The sequence below is a fragment of the Corvus kubaryi genome, unplaced genomic scaffold (genome assembly GCF_017639235.1).
Source record: "Corvus kubaryi isolate FWS band 111438036 unplaced genomic scaffold, C.kubaryi_AGA036_p1.0 37386, whole genome shotgun sequence".
NCBI lineage: Eukaryota > Metazoa > Chordata > Aves > Passeriformes > Corvidae > Corvus > Corvus kubaryi.
The window spans coordinates 2,784,108-2,804,493 of NW_024581128.1; the positions used below are offsets into that span (position 1 = coordinate 2,784,108).

Genomic DNA, 20,386 nt, shown 5'->3' on the forward strand with positions numbered 1-20,386 from the left:
AAGAAAAGAAAAGAAAAGAAAAGAAAAGAAAAGAAAAGAAAAGAAAAAAGAAAAGAAATAAATGAAAGGTCTTAACCATTTTGCATGAAGTTGCATGAAAGTCTTGGGGCCTAACTTCACTGGAACTGTTTTAAGTGCTCCTCTACTACAGCAGCGCTGTGTCATATGAAAGGCTTTGTTTGGCATCTATCCACAGTTATAAATAAAAAACATATTTATCTTTGGTCATGCGTATAATTTAAAACTCGGACAGAAGAAACCTTTTTTCTCCTTTTAAATCTGTAGCAAGCCCTAGATAAATTCTTATAAATTATTTCTCTTAAAAGGAGGAAAAGAAAAAACAATAACAAAATAGCTTGGCTATTGGGAAATCTGGAAAACAGATTATTTCTTTGGATGGAACAACGTGTGTGTGTATCATCATGACTTTAAACAGTTCCATGGTTCCCTATGGAAATACTTAATTGAAGCTAATAAGATGTGGAGTTATCAGTGGTTTTCCATGATAGATTTCCTATGGTCTCTCCAAGATATTTTACCTCCTTTAAAATGTACTGACCTAAGATTGTTTTAACTGGTGATCTGAGCAACCACCACTACTAACACTAATTTTGAGTGAAACCCTGCTCGCAGAGGGGCAGGAGTTTGGGCATACCCCTTACAACTCCAACATCTACACACCAAAGTCACTTCAACTTCTAATTTGTAGCATATGTGACAATATGCCATTGAAATCTTCAAATGAAAGACTTACTTGCCTCTTAACAATTGCAGCATGGGTCAGAAGTCCTTTCTTTCAGCATCACAAGATTAAGAAATTTAATAATTATCAGCAGACTACAGATACCAACACAGATCTTCCCTCAATTCCAGTGTTTCACTAGGTGATCCTACAAGCTCATCCCCCTGACACTACAGAGGATCGGGCCCACCTTCTTCCATTAAGCAGATTAGTTGATCATGAGTACATGACATACAATTTTTGACTAGTTAAAATCTTGTCCCTTTCTTACATCTCAGTTTAGAAAAGCAAATCCCTACTGGATCTGAGATGGAGTTATGGTGTCCATACAGAGGACTACATTTTTAACCAAAAGCATATATTTACAGATCCTAATGGAGAGCCAGTAAAACCTTCTTTAAGTGCAGAAACTGGTTATTTGGCACCTGCAAAGTGCAGTTGCTTTATAAGAATCAAAATAAATTTGGCTTGAGCCAATGTATCTGTGCCACTATACATGATTAAGCCATTCTGAGACTTATGGAAGAAAAAAAGTTTTTCCTATATTCATAGCAGCTGAGTTTATAAAGGACTTTGAGTAGAGATAACTTGCGTAAGTTTGGCAATCATTTCACATCTTCATTTTAGGTAATAAACTAAACTGTTTTCCTAAAATTGGTCAAGATCAAGTGGCTTATCATTGTTTTCCTTCAGGATGAGAAATTTATGGACTTTCCTGGCATAACCACCTTTTGCCTTCAGCAATTTTTTTTCCTGAAAACATACTCCCTGTGCTGCAAATGCATGCACTGCATATGTTTCTTTTTAACGTTAGTATTCCTTTTGGATATACTATTTCCACTGATAAAGTCAAGTACATGTCTGTGGGCTGTAGGGTCAAGTTCAGTGTACCTCCTATCAGTAATTATGTCAGTCAGCAGCAAGCACAGTGCATTCATTAACCTATAACCAACCTTGGTATTTAACTTACACTGACCAATATTACATCCAGATTAAAGAAACTGCATGCAAATACCATGACACAGGAAATGCAAGGATACAATAAATGGCATGGGATAACACTGTATTTGAACACAGTTGAAGTCAACATAGATTGAATTTTAATATGAAGCAACTACTTTGCAGCTGCTTGCCAACACTCAGGATTAGTACAATATTCTCTAGATGGTGAAGAAGATGAGCAGGAACTCTGCACTTTTTTTCCATCCAGCAAAGAGTAAAAGTTGTCTCCTGAAAGCAATTCCCATCTTAGGCATCCAAACTGTGTGACACCTCTTGACTTCAAATGGACTATACAGGGAAGCAAGAACAACTGAGCTCCTAAGCCAGGTGTCTTGTGTTGCTAGCAAGAAAAAAATCCAGGCTGATTTTTTTTGCATATTTCTGTTAGCATTTTTCCTGTAAGACATCCTGTAGGTTTATGTGTGTTCCTAAAATGCAAAAGTGCCTCAGATTTACAAGGTTAGCAATGCACACTGCTGTAAGCAGCACACAAACTCAGATGCTGTGGGATCCTTACCAGTGCAAGTTTTCATCCATCTCAGCATATGGATGAAGTGAGCAGAGGAGAAGCAAGCCTGATTGTAATTACATTAAGCACTTTGGCAATAAGGAAAAGTTTGTACTTGTACACAGATGGCTTTATGTTACAATGCTATAAATGTGCCAAGTTTCATGGCTTCACCACATGATGCAAAGAAGGGGTTTGATCCAAAGTCTGTGCAAACCTGCTGAAAAGCTCTCTCTTTTTCAGGGTATTGCTATCAGGTTTATGGTAAGTCCACAGAACACACCTGCATAAGGAAACAGGAGCAAACCTGTATAAGGAAATAGCCTTTTGTACTAAAATGCAATTATTATTTTACCATTTTAACACAATTTGCCTATTTTAGCTCAATTCTTCATGCTTTGGTGACTGTTTTCTTTAAAGGATAAACAGTAAAGTCTGATTCAGGTTGATTAAAATGACTTTGGCTGCCCACTAACACTCATCTATGCTGGAAACTAAAACTTTGCAGAACTCATAGAAAGTACCTAAGGGAAAAAAATATTACATTCTTATTCTATGAGTCCTGGTGTTTCTGATTCAAGTCCTCTTCTCCGTGACCTTCCTAACTCTACCACTTCATGAAGGTAAGAGATTTTAAAACTTACTTTAAAAGTCCTTAATTTAGAAAAAAACCCAAAAATGCTCTCAACTCGTTCCTCAGTGTCTCATCATAACTTATTTTAGGGTAATAACTCTTCACCCTGACAGCTGTCTGATGATGCATTACGTTAATACATCATAATGACAATACTTGTAATATATGATGAATATATTTTCTGAAAGGGTATCACATATACATTCCATCTTCCCAGCACAGAAGAAGGTTTGGGAAAAGGGGGAGAAGGGGAGATAAAAGATGGTCTTTACCCAGAAGGCAAAATCTCACAACAAAATGTGGAAATAAATTGATTGCCCTTGTTAAAATAGAAAGAGAATAAGAAAAAAAAAATGCTGTCCCGCACAAGCAACTTCTATCAGTAAGATTACTGTTTGTTCCTCGAATACTGGTATTCAGGCTGCATTATAAAAGGGAAATCTTTTAATGTACTTGTCTCAGTCATGCTAATACAGGTGTACCAGACACTAGGAAATAATCATGATGACTTTGATAGGGTTGGAAGATTGCAATAATGAAAGGTGCAATCTTAAAAAGGGCAACCAAGGTGCTCTGCAAACAGAAATAACTGGAAGCCTTGGTGAATAATCTGGTGAGTGTTGTGGACACTGCTAAGAGTCACCTATGACTGACACAAACCAAAATCCTGAGCACGGACAAGGTGATGACAGGGGTTTTCAGTAGGAAATAGTTAATTTTTGATATGGGTATCTAGCCTTCCACAACACCATTTTATATTAGAACCAAATCATGGGCTGGTGTTTGCTATGCTGGGGTCTGACCAAACAGAACAAAGACAATGCTGGCCTCAACCAATTTAAACTCAATCTCAAAAGCTTAGAATGTAAAATCAGCCCATCTTAGCAGAGTCTGTCGCCTGGGCAGAAGGTAGAAGTAACTTTGCTCCAAAGGCACACCTTGCACATGTGACTGTGTGGGTTGAACAGTATGAGATTTGACAATAACAGGTTTATAGTGGCCCTCCAGGTGCTCTTGGGTTGCACACAAGTAACTGACAACAACCTCAGTGCCCCTGTTTGTGGCACAAAGATAACAAGAATGGTCAGAAATTACCTCAAGTCTACCAACAACCTTCTTTTTTTTTGGAGATATAGTCTTTCCATCCATTACCAGATTACTGAAATCTTAGTATTCAGTTTAGGTGCAGAGAAAAAGCCAAAACAAACAAAAGAATGAGCTTCTGACTTTTTAGGAGTTCTGATACTGATTCAAAGTGAAAAACTTGACTTTTCCAAAACACCCACAGGTTATCACTGTGCCAGTGAAATGGAGTCTGATGATAAATGTTCTGGTCTGACAAATACTGACTTGTATCTCTGCACAGGACTAAAGTATTTTTTGTTTCTGTTTGGTCTTGCTAAAGATGCAGTGGAGAGGTAGATCTGATGCCTGAAACAACTCAGAGGCCTGAGATACTCTTTTTCAGTTGAAGAATTAGAAAAAATTCCTGAGACATTTAATGGAAGAAAAAGATGTTGTGATTAAGACACACAGAAAAGGATTAAAATATTACAGTAAGAGTGAAATACTAAAAATAAAGAAATATCCGATCATATAATTTAGTGTGAAATCATCCAAACTGACAAGCAAATTGTGTTTGAACATTGTGGCACTAATTTCAACTCCAGTGTACAGTTCTGCATAAAGACAGGCCTTGGACACTGCTGGTTTGACTTTGCCAGAAACATTTGAGAGAAGGGCGCCAAATTCCTGATAAGGACTGGCAGGTCTCACTCTGTCTCAGAAATGCTAAAGATGGAAACATCAAGAGTGCAAGCAAAATGACGGGAGTGTCAATGTTACTCTGTTGAACACGTGAAAACAAGCAATGATACCCAATGCAAGGCAGTGCAACAATCACATTCTCTGAATGTGATTGGAGTATTTCTGCAAGGTGCTTATTGACCTCTGAATCTTCAATCTGCAGAAGAGACATGAGCAATAATGAATATTGGAAGCCACTGTGTGATAGCCAGGGGTGTCTTGCTAGCAAGCCTATCTCCCAAGGGACGATTACAGGCAAAAATAAAAAGGTTTTAACGGAAATCAGCTGATAGAATCAACCCTACTAAATCCACTGTCACTTTTCTATGACCACTTGCAAGAGCCTATTGTAATGTTATTTTGCATTGCAAGCATTTGTCCTTCAGTTGTTGAAGGGAAACAAGCAGCTCATTTTGTAGATGAGCCATCCTTTCGGATACTGCTATTCTGAGTCAAGCAAACTAAATTACTAAATCCCATCAATGTTAGATGTCTTGGGCATGCCAGATGTCCTCTCAATTACAGGGGGAAAAAAAAAAAGTGAAAATTGAGAAGTGTCACCACTGTATTGCCTTTCATGCAGGAACACAGTCAGTTTCAGGTTGATCTTTAAACACAGTGGTATGGGTTTAAAAGAAATGATTAAACATCTAAAACAAAGTGTCTTTATTAATAAGGCCAGCTGATTCATATTAATTTATTAAAATGTTCCTTCAGATGTTTTCTTCTATATTAGGTGTGAAGCACATATAGAGAGTCCCGTTAACTGCCATTCAATCCACAGATCCACATTACTGTAAAAAATTGCTCAGCTAAAGTTCACACAAAACAAAAGTGAAATTACCCCAAAGGAATCTCTGTGTTTCAAGACAATTTTCTTGCTGAGTTTCAAATATTACAAGTCTCCCAGTTGTTAAATAAAGAGTGATGAGAAAATGCATGCAATTTTAATTTCCACTGGGATTATGCCTGGTGTGAGACAATCATGTTGTTAGATATTTTTCTAAAGAGTAAAATAACGTTATAGCATCTGTGAAGGATGTTATGAAGAACATGGTTCTGAAATAAAAAACAATTTTATCCCAGATTAGCTACTTGTTATGCTTTTTGATGAAATTGCTTGAATTAGAATTTATGCAAAGCTTTATTATCTAAGACACTTCAGCTCAACTTGGTTTAACTGATGTATCTATTAGCATATCTATCTTGTAGTTAATGAAGGCTTGATGTATCAACTAAGGAGAATCCAGGCAAGTACAATGGGTATATATAAAAAATGACATAATGTTCACTTGTTTCCCCCTCCTCCAACAACGCCAAAGCAACAGCATATTTTAAAATCAAAACTGGTGTTCACAATGCTCCCTGCAAAGCCAGAGGTTAGCAGAATGGCTGGGCATTCACAACACCTGAACACCTGCGATTGTTCTTTCCTTGGTGTCTGGTGGAATTTCAGGTGCTCTTAAAAGATCTTTGTAGGAAGACCAAAAAATGAGGAATGACAAAGAGGAAGGTTTTTTTAAAAAAAAAAACAAATTAGAGTCTTAAATATAACTAGTTCATAATCCCTAGCTCATAATCAGGCTCTGATAAACAGAAATACCAGGAATGAAGTATCACATTATAATGGTAAGAAGGAATTTGCTTTGGAGATTTGGCTCTGGTTGAGGAAAAACTCAAAGGGGTTTACTATACAACTCCATTGTGAGAAAATTAAAAATATCACCCATGACTAGGAAAGCATCCTGCTAGAAAAGTAAACATCACCTTGTCTGATTTAGTTTATTGTTTTGTTTCTCAGATCTGCAAATGTTTTCTAAAATATTTCAGCCTGGAGGAAGGAAATAACACTAATGAAAATACTACCTAAAAAATGTGCCAGTTTCGTAATTGTGAATAAATACACAAATATTGACAAAACCGACATCAAATACTAACAATAATGTATGTTCCAGCTCTTGCACTTTTTTAAATGTTTAAATAAAAAGACAGGGGACCTGCCTTCTTGAAATTCTTTCAGGAACATACAAAGTCCTTTTCTCCTTTTCTATTAGTAATGTCATTGAGTTATATAAATTAGGACAAGGCTGAAACAGGAGGAATACTTGTTTTCATTTCACTCCACTTTCAGATAATTTTCAAAAAGGAAGCTGGTCTCTACTAAATCCAGCCACAGTTTAGATGAAACTAAACTCTTTCCAATCCACTTATGTTTGTTTGTTCTGATGCAGGTGTTTTTTCCAAGTGAGATGCTCTAGAGGAATTTTGTAGGCCAGAGGGCAGCTGGTGTGCTTTGTGTCGTCTCCTCTTAAACTGCAAACTTTTTCATGGAATGGGTAAAATCTAGGCAAGCAAATGTGGATCTTGGCCTAGTGCTTGTCTGAGCATAAGGAGTAGGTAATGGTAGGAATTTTACCATATATTCCTTGACAGGCAGCTGCATAGCTGTGAGAATGACAAGGAGTTTATGTATCCTGGAGATACAGGGAAAAACAAAGGGAAATAGGAAGAAGGGGGGAGAAAATTAAGTGGCAAAATCAGCAGTTCCTATAGTGGAACTACACTGCTGGTTCATTTTTTTTGGACAGGATTTAGAAAGAAAAATAATAGGCACATTTTTCCAGATTTATTATGTTTGGAAATAGTATATTTAGGCAGAATAGACAGAGTGGGTGATATGAGTGAAAATCTAATGACAATACTAATTAAGGGGAATTTCAAGGCCAACCAAAAGTGAAGCCGACAAACTCTGTCCACTGCACTGTTGACAAAGTGGTGCCCCTTTCATTTCTGGACATTTCCAAAGATAAACTGAGACAAAACAGTGTAAGTGAAGACAAAACAATGCCAAAATCAGGATCTGGGCAACAGCTCCAGCAAAAGTTGTTCTGAAGCTAAGACAGTAAGTAGCAAATCCAAAAGCAGCAATATGGGCTCTAGGAGGCACTGCAACTTCCTCCTCTCTTCAGGGCTCTAATCAGAGCCAGCTATGGGGTTTTAGTCCTCTTGAAGACTGGCATGAAAGATCTTTATATTTACATTTATGTTCACGCCCAGCCAGCAATGAATAGATTTCTCACGAACCTACATGATTCATGCCCATGAGATAGAGAGCACATCAAGCCATCCCTAGTCTGTAACCTTGGGAGTCTCCATGTGGGTTTCTGCAGGGCTGGCCTGTTGTGTGGTGGCCCTATGCTCTAAGGTTTCTCCAAAAGAAATGCCAGCCCTTGACAGCTTTCATAAGTGATACAGGAATTTATCTAGGGCTGCCAGAAAGCCTGTATCTGTTGGAATAACAGAGCTCAGACCTGTGTGGGGTCATTACCACACACCAGGGAACCCATTTTCCCACAAAGCTGTGACAGCCTGGGCTATGGCTGGCTAAACAAGTAGCAAAGGAGATCTGAATCTGGCTCATTTTTCCTAAATGGCCAACAAGAGGTTTTCAAAGCTTCAGGGTCAGAAGGTTTCTCTCTTCTCTGTGCTTCAGAAACTCAATGCCACTTGAAGGGGTTCTTGTATTAACTTTACTCTATTGGAAGCCCCCAAACCAACATTCTTAAAAAATGTATAAAATGGTTTTGCACATGCAAGGTCATCAGCAGGTTACTTAAAAGAATTAAGATAAGATCATTGGGAACAGAACAGTTCACGGTTTATTTTACCATACCCAGCTGTCAAAAAGTTAAGCCATAGAAACAAAAGTTGAAATTAGAGATAGAAAGCAAATTTAAATGTGTTTGATGACTTCTGTGTAATAAGGGGGGTTTCAGAGCTCATGCTGGTGTAAACAAGAAGGAAAGAAAAGCCAACCCCTGAAATGGGCAATAGGGCTAAGGAAAAGTCAGATCCATTCCTCTTCAATCCATAGACTATTTATGTAAACAATGGGTATATTTAAACTCGTCTGAAACAGAGAATGGGTGATTAATACTTTGCTCCTGTCCTACCTAATGAATTTGTAAGCTCTCTCATTAATTGTTTGTCCCAGTTATAGTATAGCTGAGACCAGGTCTCCTTTGGGGCTCCACTACTTTATGATGCAATTAATGCACATAACCCTATGCTATTTATAGTTCTCGAACCCTAACGTGTCATGTGTGCTAGGATGAGGGTGTTTTGGGACCAGCAGTGTCTCCCTGGCAGCAGGCCTCTGTCTTTGCATCTTTGCATGTACCTGCTCTTCTGTGTTATAACCCCTCTAATCTCCTGGGTGCTGGAGCTGATGACATGCAAGAGCGTCCTTTTATAGGAGGCCAGAGTAAAACAGGGATGACCAAGTAACTACTCACATATATCCAGTGGCCCAACTAGCCCTTACTTTACTTACAAAAGAAGGTTAAGTGGAAAGAATGGTAAAACTCCCACTGATATCAGCTGGGCCAGCATTTCTCATTCTAATGTAAGTGACATTATTTGTCAGTGCATGGAGGTTTTTGCTCAGTCTTTGTGTCTTACCTCACCTTTTCCAAGTAATTTCTATATCTCCACTGAAGAGATTTCCAACCACCACTGTCTCAGTCATCAGATAAATTGCTTTTTTGTCCCAGAAGGATTTAATTCTGTGTGTTTACTTCTTTAATTTGTGTATCCCCACAAACTAACATCTTCTTTGCATTTAGTAGGCAGTAGAGTGGCATGCAAAATCAAAGCCCTATTCTGCTTGAAACTGCAAGATGGAACGCAAGAAAACTCTTAACTTCAGGGAGTATTGTAGAGAGAAAATAGGAAGTGGAACAACTTTAAAAAATGCACACTTTTCTAATGCACTAAAGCCTTTGCTGCTTTTGCCAAAACTTCACTTTTAAGAAAAAACAGCTGTGGATTTGATTTCTATGTTTCTCAGCCGTTAGTCAATAGAGGATTCAATTTTAAAGCACAAGACCTATAACATACAGAGTGAATCATTTCTTGTCTGCATATAAGAGAACACAGATAGATAACATGCTTAGTGAAAGCTTTATCACCAAGGAAACACATTTATAAGCATTGAATCTAGCACCGTAACATTTACAACTCACTTTAAAAAAATGCCAGCTGTAAATAAGTCTATACTCATAACTCGAATTATGTGGTTTCTATCACTCACGCCTATTTTAAGAATTACTCATCGCCTTAGAGTGGCAACGGGCAAAGCCAATTTGTGAAAGTTCAGAGTTTCTGGAGATTTGGACTCTGACCTACCACAAGTTAATTGTTGCAGTGAGATAATAATTTTTTGGTAATTATGTCCAACCAATCCATAAGTAACCCCTCACAGAATAGGTTTTATCTAGTGCCACTTGCTATTTCCTAAAGGTCATGGAGTCTCTTTTTCTCACCTCTAACAGCTCACCTTTCCTGCGTGTACTATGGGGAAGCATAATTCCAGTAGATTGGAAATTCAGTCAGCAAATGAGGCATCGACATAAATATTCATGGGGGAAAAAAACTTTTGAAAAAATGTTGAGAAAAGAGGGTAGGTAAATCATGGCATCCTCAGGAGACCACTAAGATATGCACTGTCAATTTACATAGATTTGCTTAAAATTTTGTGTGTAATTTAAGAAATGTTTTCATACTTACTGAATTATCACCTTCTTGCTGGAATTAGGGCATCTCTTGAGCACTGGACACTTGATCCGGAGTATGGAGCAGTTGCCCATATGCCATGTGGCACCCATTTGTCATATCCTGGATTTACAGTCTGGCAATTAGCAAGGGAAATTATTCTGGATTGTTTAGGGAAATGTTTCTACCCCAGTCAATACACAACAGTTGTCCAGTTTTTTACAAAGTGAATTTGTCTTCTTATCTAGGATTCTTTCCCCACTTTTCAAATCCTTGAAACCCAAACCAAGAACTTGATATAAAAGCAAGCCATGGGAGAAGCACATGAACTCACAGGGTCTATCTGCATGTACAAGGCTAAGTTTCTCTATAAGCACTAGAAGATAAGCATCATCTCAGCATAGAGTCCCAGTAGAGTTCAGCACAACTTAACATGATAAAGATTCAGCTTCAAGAAAAAAAAATTCAGGAAAAATTTTGAAAATGCTTGGTTATGGCTTCCTCTGCTTGACTTTGTAAGGACGAGAGCAAAGCTGATGCCATGCGCCTTTAGAAAGTCAGCTCTGAAAACATGATATACTTACAATATTTGACTCCTTGCAGTTAATCCTACAAAGACACACATCCATACAGACATTTGTTTAATTGGGAATCCTCTGAACTCAATTCATGACTGGTCTGGCTCCTGTCTGGTTCCATAAGCCTAAATAGACATGAATAAATGGAGTCAATTGCCAACTCAGGACTCAAATCACTAACAGTCATCATAAAATCTAGTGTCCTGAAGAGTCTGAATACCTGACTCCAGCACCAAAATTGGACCATTCAATGAAGAATAATATAAAAAGGATTACTTCAAAACCACTGACCATGAAGAAAAAGAACACTGACTGTTGGTAGTGATGCAGTCTTGAACTTTCACACCACATCTCAGGAAATATTACTGCACTATAATTGAGTTCATCAGGTTTCATGAGCATGCCCATGTTTTCTTCTCCATTCCTCAAAGATTTTCATTGGTATGATGCAAAGCACACTACTATCTACTGGGAGGTTGTCTGTGTTAATCTGAAGCAAGTTCATCTCAATTTTTATTTCATCGTTTGTAGCTTTTCAGCTTTCAGATCCTCCCTAATGAGGACAGTGGCCAGAGAAACACAACATATGTACCTTTTATAAAGACAAAATGAGAGGCAATGTTAAGGCCTCGTACATTTTTTTTTTAGTTTTTCACTTTTCTAAAGAAAACCTTTCAGTCAACCCCGATGCCATAAAAGAAGGTGATGTCATAATTTATGATATTAAACTTGTTACTAAAATGTCATTACACAAGTGATGTTTTAATTGATGATTCTAAACTGGTTAGCAGGAAAGTGTCAAGTGTCACTTTCAAGACATAAACTGCCAGTTATGATTATATAATATCAATTATTCTTTGGAAAACTACATTAGATCAGTTACATCTGAACCGATGTAGTTGGGGCAGGTTCATATTTTTTTAAATGCTGTTCATCCAGTTCTCATTATTAGGAGTAAAATATACTTGGGATGCAATTCAGACTTTTATAACTCTCTCCTTGAAACATAATACCTGCCTTTCTAATTTGCCCTTTCAGATGCCTTCAAAACAACATTGAACTAAAAAAAAAGCAGTGAGACAAATTTTATAGCCCTAAGAGCTTGCCTTGTTCTGCAAACACACAAAAACCAAAGTTTGAGATTAAGGTAAGCAAAAATAACAAAACATAATTTTAATAGTAGGTTAAATATAGAGCATTAGGATTTACTGACAGCATGCGGGTTACTATGAGCCCTGCTTTGACGCTGGATCTCCTAAAGTTTAGCGTCCAGCTGCTCTCCAAATTCCTCTAAATCTTACTTAGGCACAGAACCAAGAGAATATATTAGTATCTGAAATGCATGTAGCCAGATTTTAAAAACTTAATCCCTTTTAGGGATAGTTACAAGTAAAGGCAGCAAGTTTAGTTCACGTGTACTCTCTGGGTCCAACGGGAGTAGACTGAGTCACTGCTGATGCTGATCTGATCGAGCGAGTTTATAGCATTTCCCTGTGTTAAAGCTGCACTCTGCTCCTTGCTGTCAGTGACATATCTCTGGCTTACTGGCAAAGTTGTTCAGAGATATCCTGATAACAAGTTAGATGCAACATAACAGAATGAGATTTTAACAGGAATTTCCAAGGTGAAATCTCATCTATTTTATAGAAAATAGGTACAGTCCCTTTAATGAGGGAAAACACAACAGTCAGGACTATCTCTTGGTCAAGATTTGTCTAAGTTTAAATAAGAGGATTTCTCCCATAAATTTCCCTGTTGTAAAATGGCAAAAAATGGCAAGATAAGTGATGCACATCCATGCAACTACAATGACCCTGAGGAACAGTGGGGACTCAAAAGCCAACAAAATTTGGCTGCTAAATAAGCTAAACTTTTACTTTCCTGAACAGCTTCATGCTCAGATCAGAGGTGATTTATGATGGAAGATGGATGTGGAGATGACTAGCAAATCACACTTCCTTTTACCCTGTTACCTGTAGAAACTTCAATCAGAAGTCACATTTCTTGGGAAAGGTCTTGGAGGTTTGATCAAAAGAGTTGCAGAAGGTGATAGGGAGAAGCTGCAAAGGGGTAAGAGCACACTAAGAAATATTTAGAAACAGATGTGATTTTCATTAGGTTTAGTGGAGTTGGTGGAAATTAATCTGCAGGGCAAGACTTTGAAAACTTACCTCATGATTTCATCCATGCAAAAAGAATCAGCTGTCTCCTTTTAGGTCTCTTGTTTTCTACATGTTTTTGCAAGTAATGGATTTGGATATTATCCCACTCTCCACTTCTTTCTGACAAGCTTAATGGTGATAACTGATATAAGTTCACAAAAAAACCAAACCAAAAAGCCCCCCAAAAAACCCCCAAAAAAACCCCAAAAAAACCCCCCAAAAACCCAACAACCCTCCCCCCCCCAAAAAAACCCATTAAAAGATATAAAAATACAGCAGAAACAAAAAAGGAAAAAGAGGTGTTAAGTCTTGATTATCCATATGTATCAGGTGTTTTATTACGAACATACGTCTAGGTAGCATTTTACCTGTCAGATTTTGGGGACATACAAATTTCATCAGATATCAGATCTTTAATACAGATGGTGAAATAATGCCAGAATTTTGAATGTTTATTCCCTTAGCCTGCTGTCACATATTCTCTATCCCACAGACATTCTCGTTGGAGCTGGTGATTATTTTTCTCTTTTTCCTCATTCGCTGTAATTATTTAAATTACCCTTTCAAGGCAGAAAGAGCTTGCATCAGCCATCAAGCCGTGCACCATATCACTCTGATTTCCATAACAAGTCAGATAAAATCTAAGCATCAAAGAATGCACACTTGTTGACATGACAGAAGGCTGAAATCCTGTGAGAAAAATGCCTCTTACAAGAAAGATGAGGATAAAAATTCTTTCAAAACCTCAGCAGGTTGAACCTGCCCATCCATGTAGTTGCTGCATCATGGAAACGTGTTCACAGCCCATGGTAGTACTGATCAACCTGTAACAAGGCTCCATCTAACAAAGACAAAATTCCTTCTAACATTTCCTTGTAACTGAAAGAAGGCATTCAGACACTAGTGGGTTTCATAAAAGTTATATAATAATTTAAAATTGGTTGCTAATTAATGTCAGATCACAGTGGAATTCCTATGGAATTACAGAGTGGGGCCTCTTTAATTACCAGTTTATAATTATAAATCTCATTGGAATGAAAAACACAAGAGCTGTAATAAATGATTATGATCTTGGAAGATCATCTTTGACTAATAAAATCTTCATGTATGTCTCTTAAGGAATTATAGAACAGTAGTCCTGACTTGGGGCAAAAAAACATTTTCCATGACGCAGGATTCCCCTTCCTGCATTATTCAAAAACTAAAGAGACAAAAATCTTAGACATTACTTCACAACTAGACCAATTATATTTTGTGAAATTAAAAATACGTCTCAGGCCTCTTAGCACTACATCTTGCGGCCTGTGTACCTGATGGATCACCAAGGCAGGACCTTTCCTACCATCACTGCGCAGTTTTGTCCTTCTCTACTGATCTGCCTTCAAAAAGCCACGGAACTAACCCTGGCTGTGGCACATCCTCAATGCAATTATATAGCAGAGACCTGCAGCCTTCTGTTCAGGTTGTCCTGATCTGTGATGTACTTGAACACAATCAAGGATGAGATGATTAGTACTGTGCATGTTGACTGCTAATTAGGTGTACCCACAGCAGTTTGTCCTATGTTCTGCTGCAAACATTTGGACCTCCCTAAACAGCCGGGGGTGGAGAATTACAACTCTAACAGCTTCACACCAGTATCCTACAGACCAAAAACCGATGAGTATGAATGTTGCTATGAACCTATTGAACCATCTTTTCCACCCTCCAGTTTGACTTTGGGCAGGCTGAACTGAAACAGAAGTTGGGGGGTCTGCCATGTGGAAGCAGACCTATAAGAAGATTTCCCAGCACAGGACCTCATCTCTGCAAGTACAAGAGGCAGGAAGAGGAGGAGAAGGCAGGTATCTCCCTGTCTCCCCAGTGCCATCATAGCATGGGACCCTAGCACTGACCTGTGCATCCACATTCTCACAGCCACCTCAGCCAAAATCATCATCTCCAGAACTTGCATGGGACAAGGAAGAAGATACTGATTTGATTTCAATAATCGTATCCATAATTGACTTGACTTTGCTGGTGAGCAGCAGGTTCTGAGCCTCACGAGCTTGTCTGCATGTCCCAGCAAGTTCAGTCACTTTCTCTCATTCTCTGGAGTGCTCATTACTGCTTTCAGCCATCCTCCTAAGATGTACTTTTCCTCCACAAGGAAATGAGCAGCTCATATGTGGAGGCCCTTCTTCCCTGCTTTTAACAGAATTGTTTTTCTCTGTTCCTTGAATTTTTCCCCAATCCTCTCATAGTTCTATTTCTCCATGCCTTTGAGGCTGCAGCTTCTCCCTGCATCCCATGTACAGCTGTGGGAATCTGTAAACCTGCCAATGAGTACTTTGTAAAAGCTTGTTGCAGATCTGATGGGTTTCACTTCGCAAGCCAAGAAACGAAGACTTATGACATAATTGATAATAACAAATTGAGAGAGGAACTATGGCCCCTACCTAAAATAAAAGACAATCACAGTGAATTAAAGGTCATGATATAAAGAATTACACAGAAAAACACTGGGAAATGAGAAAAAATTTAATGCAGGCTACAGTGGAGTTAAACCAGAGATGAATTTGGCTAAATAAAACATAAGAAACCTATTTCCTGTACTAATTACTCCACTTCTTAGAGAAGTGTAATGTTGGCATCAGCCATCATACTAAATTGCACCACAAAACCCCAACATTTAACAGTGTTTTAGCCTACACATTAGGGAGTTTACCAATTTATATTTTGCCTAGCTGTTGTTTATTTCCTGACAATTTTTTCTTGCAGGTTTACTCAGGGGGAGAGATGCTCCTTGAACAGCAAAACTGCTATTCAAGGGCTTTGAGAAGTAAGAACACAATATTATTTCATTTGTTTTTCATTCCACCTTGCGAAACTGTCTCTTTAGCAAATCCAGACCAACAGAATCAAAAGGGAGACTTCCCCACGTGGATGTTAGTGACTGCAACCTCTGTGTTCCATGGGAAACATGGAACACAGAGGTTGCAGCCACTAACACAGGCAGAAGGACAGCTTGTTTCTTCTCATTCATTTTGTTGGCAGAACAAAGACAACAGCACATTAGCAACAGACTTTCATATGGACACTGGAATTAATCAGACTCAAGTTTGCCTTCCTTTAAATCAAAGGGTCATGTGAAGGTGGGGCGAAGGATTTGCAGTGGTATCTTTGTGGGACTGCATTTCTAATTTTGCCCGAGATAAGAGTCCCAGTGCCTTGAATTGCTGATTATTACAATCACCAACAGACACACATACATATTCAGGGAAAGTGTTCGAACTCTCACATTTGTATTCATTTTACTTTGACTCGACTGGAATCGTAAAAGGAATGTGTAAACGAGGAGAGCCTGTTGCTGAAATGAAGTTGAATTTTTTCCCCACAGAAACTTGGGTTCATGACAGCTTTTTGTTGGGCAGGACATTAGCCTTTTGTAATTTATTGCTTTTAGATTAAATCTTGGGAAACTCAATATTGCAGTTGAATGATTAGAGCAATACCCCTTGGAGTAATAAATTTTCTTTGGTGCTATGCATCTCCTGATCATGTTTCCCTTCTAATTACATTTACATAAATGATATTCTGCAAAATTAAATTAACATTCAAACCGTTATGCTGGCAAGGAGAGACAAAAATTAGTTACAAACTTACATCCCTAAAAAACCGAAATGACACCTCATTCTTTCCACAAACTGAATCATATCTATCCCCCAAAGTGTCTCACACACAATTCATTATTCTAGTTGGTTAATCACCGACCTAGAGGCTCTGCTTCCCCTCTTTCGGAAGTTTATTAGTGTAAAGAACTACTTTCCACAGGGTCTCATTAAATAGAAGCAATTGGTGACAATCCAAATTTGGTCAGCAAAGTGCTTTATTCAGAGCTAGACTTGATTTCTATAGTTTTGGCCACAGCACTTCTTCAGGGCTTCCCTCTCTTGGCTCCTGCGCACAGTTCCTCTAGTGCGGAGCCCGAAGGCACTTGGCAGGGCTCCCTGTGAACTTAGACTCAGTGCTGCACTGACACTGTCCTGAGCAGGCTGAAGAAAGATGTTCTTGCCCTTCATACGTCCACATCGCCATGCTGGCTGGTGAGCAAAGCCATGATTTCCTGGACTGCTCTCCAAATGATGTAGGATTTCACAGAGAAAGTTTTTGCTTGCCAAGAGGAGGGACCATTATCGTGATGAGGAAAAAAGAGTGCCAGCCTACTGCTTGCTCACAAAGTCAGTCTTCAAACAGCTTTTCCAAGATCTGAAGTTGAAATGGATTGTGCTATGTAGTGTTAATTTGCCTAAGATCACTAATTTCCTGAGTACTCAATCTATTTTCTCAGTGATGTATGAGGATCAGTAGCTTTTGCAGAGAAAAATTGTCTCGTAAGACCTACTTGGAAAGGCATTATTTTTGTTGTCCCATAGAGGATTTGGCCCTTCGGATACCTACCCACTGTAAAGACAGGGTACATCCAATCTCCTCTCTCCTCTCTTTTGGCTTTTGATGCAATTAACAAATCATCAAAATACTTAGGCAAAGAACACAGGGCCTATTCTATCACTGGCCATCAGTGAGGCATCACTTGGTTTTATTTGTTGCTCCTACATACACTGCACTGAAGATCACAGTATTTTCATTCAGGAATTTGAATCCTAATCTTTATCCTGCCCACCCTTATAGTCAAGAGCATATAGCATCAAGTCTCTAGTGGTATCAATTCTTATGCAAGTATACTCAAACAATATTGAGACATTAGTAACAAAGTGGGGGAAAAATCATTATTTATTGTATGACACATACATATCAGTCACAGTCACAGCTGGAAGTAAGTCTCTCAGCTCTAGTGCAAGTATGCCTGTTTGAGTGTGAGTACACTCTGTAAGTTGTGCATATTTCAATGGGGGAAAATACAGTGTCTGGAGAAGGCGATTAAAGTAGAAATGTCAGAGTTTCTGATTAAATAAAGTCTGTGTATATATGAGCCTGCTTTTCAGTTTGAAACCTGGATGATTTTAACATTTCAATTTTTTAAAGCAAGGTTTGAGTCAGCGACTGAATTTCCTTCTTGAAACACATCAACATTTGCATTTTAGCATATTTCACTTTACTTGGCAAAGAGATTGTTGGAGTTTTTTCAAAAAAAAAAAAAAAGAAAAAGGAACGTTGGGCAGCCTGGCATTTGTTTGAAAACCTAATTTAATTTTCCCTAAACTTCACAGTTTCTGTATTTCTATAGGTCCTACAATAAATAAAGTTAATTAGTTGTAGACATAACATTTAGAGACCATATTTTCTCAGTGTTTGATTGCAGTGAGTCATCTGCATGACAGTTCGCTTTCCAGGACTGCACTTCATTCCTGTTCGCCTCACCCTGGTAAACATAACGTGCCAAACACTCTAGAATTTCTGTTAAATAAGCTCGTCTCACAGCGTTATGGCCCAGGCCCATTCAGAGCCATAATTGAATTCTTTGGCACACAAATTGCTTGGAAAGACCAGGCCGATTTATATGTTTAGGACCATATGACAAACATCTGTTTCGTTGCAAGGAATGCTAGGGTATAACCACAGGTACTGAACACAAATCACGTAGGAAATCCTGGGGCAAGTTCATTAACCGTGACTCCTGGAAAGGACATGAGACCCAAGTTTCCATTTGATGGAACAGCCTGCACAAGACTATGATGAACTTTCTGTGAAATCTATGAAAATTCAGAGTAGTCAAGGAGATGGGGAACATAATAGCACCAGACCAGCAGGTACATTTACAACAGCAATGTTACACAACAAAATTCCATAAACTTTTCGTCTTCAAGGACTTAAAACTCTAGAAGACAGAACAATAAAACAAAAATGTCATAACTAACTTCTACTGCTAGCATTAAAATTTAATTTACTTTATTTTATCAGTCTGTTATATTATTCACGTTATCATTGCCATGCTGTTTTTAACCTGTGTTTAAAAAGCAGCATAGCTTCAAGACATGTCACTGGAGCACAACAAATGTGAGCCTGACAGAGCGCTCAGTGAATCATGGGAGAACCCCTATAATTAAGGAAAAGAGTAAAGAGAATTTGTGAGGTTTCAGCAAAGTTATCAAGAATTCATGAGTACACAGGGTTATGACTCAGTTGGCTAAGGTTATCAGACTCCAGGGGCATTGAACAGTTCGGTGAACAAGACAAGACCATCTGCCATCCACAAAAGGAAAAAATACATTTATCTAGAAGCAGGGCTCTTCCCAAGCTTTCTGAAAAAGCTCCAAGGTGGGGGTCTCAGAACTCTAAAAGGTTGTGTAAAGCCCAGATACCTTATTCAGCTCCTGATGCAGAAGACACCATAGGTCTCAGAACAGAGAAAGGAAAAGAAAAACAAATTTGTCAAGATGTGTCTTAATGACAAATGCAAAGAACACCTGAAGGTATGGCTGATGTTTTCTGTTCTTCAGGACAATCAGAGAACTGCAATCATCTTTTGTCTCTCAGGAGTATCACAAAGCAGAGGAGATACACAATTGTATTTGGATACTATCAGGAGCAACTGGAGTGGTTATGAGTTAATTTAACCATAAAGGTGAGGTTAATCTCTGTATATCAGAGCCTATTAATAAACACTCTTGACCACTTCGGTACCTCTCTCACCACCCTTCCACCCCTGCATTCTGCTGGAACCAAAATGCCCAGCGGATGAGTGGGGAGTCGCTGCATTTTGGGTTGCTCTTCTCAGAAAGTTTGTTTTTTTACTTTCCTTGTATAATCGTCAGGGTCTCCTGAGAGCAGGTTACTGTAGCTGAGAGGAGAAGACCACGCTGTGCAAAAGGCATGGCAGCAGTAAAGAGCAACTGAAGCTGCACTCACAGCACCCATGTTTCTCCACTTCTGCATTTTTGATTGCCTAATTTTTGTTGTTGTTGATGGTGTCTGAAGATTAAATGTTATGTGCAGCAACAGATGTTAGTGATCTCATTCAGAGCTGAATATCTTTTTACACATAATTTGGTTGTGCGCTAGGGGCCAAGAACTTTGGCTTCAGATAAGCAAAATCAAAAGCTGTTTTAACTGGCACATTGAGTCCATTGTCTATAAACATTCACGTTAAGAGAATGAGATCAAATCTGCCAAGGGACATTACTATGTCATGAAATATTTTTGCCCATCACAGAAGAATGACTGGAAAAGAGGGAAAAAGAGGTGATTATGGAGCAGAGGCCTAAACCTGCTTAAAAGCTCCACTAATTATGAGCACACACTACCTTGGGGAATAGTCACAAACTGATGTACAGAAAACATTCAAGAACGAGGAGACAAGGACATTCTTCAAGGAATAAAGCAAGGAAACACTCGAACTTGGCAGCTTCTGCCCTGTTTTGATCGGATGGGTGGCAGCAAATAAAGGGCAATGCCAAAAAG

General features: G+C 38.6%; 1 long non-coding RNA gene across 1 annotated transcript in view; it reads right to left on the reverse strand.

The window, feature by feature from the left end:
* LOC121668733 overlaps window positions 1-20,386 on the reverse strand; it is a 113,929-nt gene that overhangs the window by 29,312 nt on the left and 64,231 nt on the right. Inside the window, exons 2-4 of the long non-coding RNA XR_006017544.1 lie at window positions 12,995-13,113; window positions 10,830-10,948; window positions 10,261-10,381 (exon numbers count right to left, since the gene is read on the reverse strand). This is a non-coding gene — a long non-coding RNA (uncharacterized LOC121668733). The remainder of the gene's footprint in view (window positions 1-10,260; window positions 10,382-10,829; window positions 10,949-12,994; window positions 13,114-20,386) is intronic.